Raw genomic sequence first — 6,216 nt, 5'->3', positions numbered from 1 at the left:
GCCTGTTCCACAGCTCCCATGTCTTTATCAGTGTGGTGCTGCACGACGCAACATTGGCCAAAGTCTGATAGCTAGAAACTGGATAGGAGTCTGGCAGCCTGGCGGCAGCCTGGCAACACCTGCTACCCGCTGCATGCTGCTGCATCTCTCACAGATAGCAGGGGCAGGGGCGAGGCTGAGACTGGCCTGCCCTGGAATTCACCTGAACTTGAGCAAGCCCCTTCTAAAGAGGCTACTCGAGGCAGAAACCAGCATGGCATCCTGCAGCAGAGGGCAGATCTCCTCACATTGCCCCTGAAACAAGACCAGTCAGACCCTCTCTGTGCCTCAGTATCCGTGTGTGTGTGTTTGTATGTGTGTAATATCACCTACCCTTCTTGGTTCTTCTAGTTGAATAATCAAATTAACAAAAGAAAAAAATTATGTATGTGTAAGGAGCCCATGTGAGGTACATATGCCATCTTGAGCTAGGGAATACGATAGGGGATCTGGGACTTCAAAAGGAGGAAGGTAGTTCACCTGACATTAAGAACAGATGCCCAGTAATTAGCTGTTTGCCCTGCCATACAGATAGGTTTTAAAAAGTCATTTCTGATAACACTCATTATGGGCAAGTTCTCTAATTTAAGTTCTTCCAGGTAGTTAAGGGAGAGGCAAGTTTCTCTTGAACCTATGGGGCCTTGATTGCCTTCAGCTCAAAATACTCCAGCTACCAAAGTGGCACTTCTTGGGGAGACCTGTTATAAACCCCTTCATGTGTACAATGGAGAGGGAGGGATGCAGTGAGGATCCAGGTTCTGTACTCTCCCAGGACTGAAAAAGACTAATGAGCCTGTTGCCATAGCACCACCACAGTCTGTTGAGAGGAAGACACTGGAACTGCAGAATGCTTGGTTGACCCACAAGATGAGCATGTAGATGAAACTTTTCCATCTTTCCCACCTCCGGCCTCTTCAGAGAGATGATGATGGAGCTGAATCTGATGAAGAGTCAGGGAGAGGGGTGCCTGTTCTTGTATCTCCAAAAAGAACAAATAAATATACCCAAGCAGGATGCTCAGAGGTTAACCTCAGAGAGAGGGCCTCCAGTATTACAATGTGTTTGAGAAGGCAAAACTCCAGGTCAACATCATGAGGCTGAAGCCTTGAAGACACTAACCAGACACATGGAGCATTGGGCAACAGGCTATTCCCTCAACTGCAATTTGAGGATTTTATTAAATACCTGCAAAGTAAAATGGAAGTTTAGACATGTTTAACATGAATTCAACTTAATCTCCCTATTTCACATGATTAGCAATAATGAATAAAAAAGGAGAAAATAACACTGCAGTGTAACTGCTGTCAAATTAGATTTTTGACAAACTCATCTGAAAGAAGTTTGCTTCTGGGTCAAGCAGAAACCCAACAGAAGAGCAACAAAGAATGGATAGGAGTAAACAACTGGTCTTGGAAAAAGGCAGGTCAAGTTACTTAGTAATAGTCCCTAGGAAATGATTTGTTAGTGAACACACCCAGGGCACAGTTGAGAATCAAAAGGAGTCAAATGGATGTAAGACATGCTAGACAATCCACACAATACTGCCTGTCAATAAGTGAAAAGGAATTAAAGCAAAAATGCAACAGGACCAGGTCTTTTAAAATGTACAATATTGTTTATGTTACTGAGAAATGTTACTGAGGTTGATAGGCCTTAACTAAGAGAACATTAATTTGCTATTCTTTCAAGTTTGTGATTATTGTGTATTTGTCTATTTGAGTGAAAAATCCTTATGTGGTAAAACTTTTGTAGGCTTAAAAAAAAAAGATTGAAGAGTGGGTTTGGAAGTATCTATCAGGTGCCGCACCTCCCCCTGCAGTGACCTTTAGGGCTAATGGCTTTCGCCACGGTCCCTAGGTCCGGCTGGGCAAGGAACCAGCGTGCAGGGGGAGAACAGCAAAACTCCCTGAAGCAGGGGGAGAACAGCAAAACCCCCTGGAGACATCTCTTGAAGTGTGTCTGTCATTTCTTTCGCCGACGCCCTGACCACCCTGCACGCTTCTCTCAACCCTGAGGCGGCCTCATCGTTCACTGCTGTGCTGGTCCGCGGGAATCAGGTGAAGCCCCCCATACAAGGGGATGCTTACCCACACTTACTTCTGACCAGGACAAAGCACAGTCTTTACTTCTGGGTGCTCAGCCTCAAGCTAACCTACCTTGCCAGGTTGAGAACATGGAAAGGAAGCATGCAGAAGACAGCCAAACCCTACTGTCTACTGAAATAAAGTGGACACACCAAGTGTTCACATATCCATAAAATCACTACCGTAATAAAGACAGCACATACATTTGTCACACACAAAAGCTTCCCTTGCTAATGCCTCTCCTCCCAACTTGTTTATTCCCACCTCCAAGAAACCACTAACTAGTTTTCTAGCCCTATAGTTTGGCACCTTCCAGTATTGGATGCATGGGATCAGTGTGTATGCTTTTTGACATCTTTCACTCAGCATAAATTACTTTGAGACTCAACCAGGTTGTTTTATGTATGAAGAGTTCATTTTTTTAAAAAAAAGATTTATGCATACAAGAGCTGGGGTGTAGGCCAGAGATGCTGGGGGGTGAGAGTATTCACCAGAGACAGTGGGGAGCAGAACAGGCAGATCTACTGAAATATACTGCTGAGTAGTAGGCGAGACAGGAGAGGTCTGCTGCGCCACATGGGTAGCTTGCTGGCAGATCAAACTCGTGAGGATAGCTTCATTGTGCTGAGACATAAACCTTGTCCTATCAATAGTTCATTTTTATTATTAAGTAGTATTCTACTGGAAGGAAGCACAATTCATCACCTGTTGGACATTTAGGTTTTTTTCAGTTTTTAGGTGTTATAAAGGGTTGCTATGAATATTGTTCAAGTTTTTCATGAATGTTTCCTTTTCTTTTAGGTAGTGGTATCTCAGTATGGTTTTCCTTTCTTGTAATCTTTTTTTTTTCTTTTAAGATTTATTTATTTATACAAGCACTGTCTATAGTTAGAAGCACAGGAGGGTGAGAGGATTCACCAGAGCCAGAGCGGGGAACAGAACAGGCAGACTGACAAAACACACTGCTAAGGAGAGCAGTGGGCAAGACAGGAGAGGTCTGTTGCGCCATGTGGGACCCTCGCCAGTGGCCAGGGATCAAACTGGTGCTGCAGAGGCTGCGGGCAGCTTCGCAGCCAAGTGCTCAACCACTGGGTCACAAGGGGAGGCCCTCCTTTCTTGTAATCTTTACCTGGTTTTGGTGTAAAGGTAATGCTGGTCCCATAAAATGAGAAGTATCCCCCAATTTTGGGGGGGAGTGTGTGTGTGTAGAATTGTTATTATTTCTTCCTTATTTGACAGAACTTCTCAGGGAAGGCACATGGATTTGAAGTTTTCTTTGTGGAAAGGTTTTCAACTACAATTCCAATTTCTTGTATACAGGGCTGTACAGGTTACCTATTTCATCTAGAGTTAGCATTGGTAATTTGGGCCTTTTAAGGAATTTGTCCATTTCATCTAAGTTGTTGAATTTGTTGCCATGAAGTTGTTCGTAATATCCCTGTTTCTTTTTATTATCTGTGGAATATGCCAGGTGGTTCAGGAAAGTCACAAATGATTACAAGAAAAAAAGGGGGAAAAACAGCATGCAGGGAAATCAAAGTTTCAACAAAGCATAATGAAGTCCTTAAGAGATAAGATATTACAACCACAGGGCAAGGTCAAATTTAGAAAATTAAAATAAAAAAAATTAAAATTCAGAGAATCAGTGTGGGGGAATCTTCCACAAAAGAGATCAAAAGACATGAAAATTGGGGGCAGGAAGGGAGCTAGGAGAGAAAAGATTAAAAAAAAAACCTACTACTCAGAAATCTAGGGGATTCAGATGTCATCAGGATATCAGCAAATACACAAAGAAAAAACAGAAAACCAAAGGAAGGAAATCATTAACAAATAATTCAAGAAAGTTTTCCAGAAATGAGAGTTCATCGAGGGCTTGGCACAATGCATGAAAACAGACCTTCACCAAGGGACAGCATTGTGAAATTCCAGAACACTGGCAAAGGAAGGAAAAGGAGTCAGGACTCATCATGGCTTTAGATTCCTCCACAGCAGTATTAGATCTAGGTGAGCAAGTAATACTACTTTCAAAACTCTCAGTGAAAACAAATTCAAACCTACAATTTCATGCTCAATGGAATATGAGAGAACAAGATACTTTCAGACATGCAATTCTCTCAAAAAATTACTTCCCATTTTACTGCAGGTATTCAATAAACTGACAGAAGAAAATGTTACACAGGAAAACAGGAGATTAAACTGAGAGGTGTGGGGATAGTCCACTGGACAGCAATATATTAAGCAAAAGGGGAAAGCCAGCCCAGATTGGGGTGGGTTGAGAAAAAAATTGATACATGTCTTTAGAAAAGTCTGGGGTTGAATGAGTAAAGCGCAGACAGAAAACTAGCAAATACAAACGCAAGATTAACTTTAGGGAAAAAAAAGTTCCGCAGGACTGTAATCTAGTCCACAAGGCTCAATTGTGATTTAAATACCCAGACACTGTAAGATAGATACTGCATATGGTCTAACTAGAATTGTAACCTCGGGGGATGAGCGATGGGAATACAGGCATGGTGGGCAAAGGGAGAGATTATGCCTAAAACAAAACATCATGCAGCAGCCGTGCATAATTTTAGCAGCTGTGCTAAAATTGAGAGATGGAGGTAAATAAAAAACATATCAGGCAACAGTTGAAAAAGAATGCTTGAGGCAGGGAAAATGGGGCTTAAAGATAAGGGCAGGTAGATTACTATTTTTCATAATAAACTTTGCTTATTATTTTTCCCCTAAAACAAAGAATATAAAATTTTCTAAAGCTATGCATTTTAGGTTTCTTACTGTTTTATGAAATTTCCGAATTTTCTGAACATTAATTAGAAGCAAAACCCATAAATGAGACCCCCCCCCCCCATTCACTTTTCAGGACCTAGTCAAGTTGTAACTAGTGCAGGGTCAAATTGCACCTTCAGATCCACTGAGTCTGACTCACCTGGCTGGGCAACAAGATGCTTGTTTAAAACGCACATTTCTGGGTCCCACTCAAGATCAGCTAATTATCATGGAATCTGCAATCTGCTTCTCTAGTAGTTCTCTAGGTGATGTTGAAAACCACTGTTCTCACTCATATGAATAATTCAGTAGGTTCATTAATAAATCAGTAAATCAATGCCTTTAAATCAAGGTCACCAGTAGGGAGGCGGGAAAACAATCATTGAGGGCATTAATGGGCATCACCTCTTTTACTTGAAAGAATCCCATTTTGAACAACTTCAACGAAACCCACTTTATAGGTAACTAAATGTACAAATTTCTTTTCTTGCCAGAAACAAACTGGTCAAATCTAAAACTAACTCCTTTCACAGCTTAAGTTTCATTTGAAATGGCCCCCAGTCCTGGATCCCCTACACTGCAGCAACATTGTTTGTGGGAGCACCAACATACTTCATTTAATGTGTCAGAGGAACTCGGGTACAGGAGACACAGGGGCTGCTGGGGGCGGGGGGGGCACAGTCTTTGATGTCTTATCTGACATGCCTTACCTGACTGACCCAAAAGTGCTTACTCCTTAGCAATACTTTATAGGAATAACACATGGTCCATTACATCAAGGCAGTTTCATGATTATAAGAGTTTGTCAGAAAATTCCTACTTGATGCCAGGTTAATGGGATACGTTGAATTTTCTTCTGCCTCTCCTTTCATTACTTGAGCAATCTGTCCAATGAGAAATGTTCTATGAGCCAATAATCATTGCCTTCCCCTCTTAATGTTTCTTTTGCTATAGTTCATCCTACACGGAACTCCTCTGGAAGACCTCTTTTCAGCTTGCTTCTCCAACTTCCATGTTTTTTGTCAGAGCTATTCACTTTGCATATCCGTCCTCTCTCCAATTATACTTTTGCAACATTAAAAACTGTGGCTGTGTCAATCAATGCTGAGATGCTCTGATAAATGCATGAATCTGTCCCCTGAACCATCACAAAATTGCTTGTGAAACCAGTACAGGAGCCACTAGGGTTCTCTGATTTGCCAGTACTAGTACTAGATTACTTTTCCCAAATGCTGAACCACTAGACTTTTCAGGTTACAGTGCTCAGAGTATTGTACTTTATCACAGGCTAGACTACCTATGCTGTGTTGTTCAAAATGAGCTG

At 41.8% G+C, this 6,216-nt stretch overlaps 1 pseudogene; it reads left to right on the top strand.

The window, feature by feature from the left end:
* The first annotated feature begins 606 nt into the window (after positions 1–606).
* Positions 607–1,703, top strand: LOC119234667 (TIMELESS-interacting protein-like; annotated as a pseudogene).
* The last annotated feature ends 4,513 nt before the right edge of the window (positions 1,704–6,216 follow it).

The sequence above is a fragment of the Talpa occidentalis genome, unplaced genomic scaffold (genome assembly GCF_014898055.3).
Source record: "Talpa occidentalis isolate TD23 unplaced genomic scaffold, MPIMG_talOcc4v2.1 talOcc4.8, whole genome shotgun sequence".
In the NCBI taxonomy this organism is placed as follows: domain Eukaryota; kingdom Metazoa; phylum Chordata; class Mammalia; order Eulipotyphla; family Talpidae; genus Talpa; species Talpa occidentalis.
This window is presented reverse-complemented; position numbering and strand designations above follow the sequence as displayed.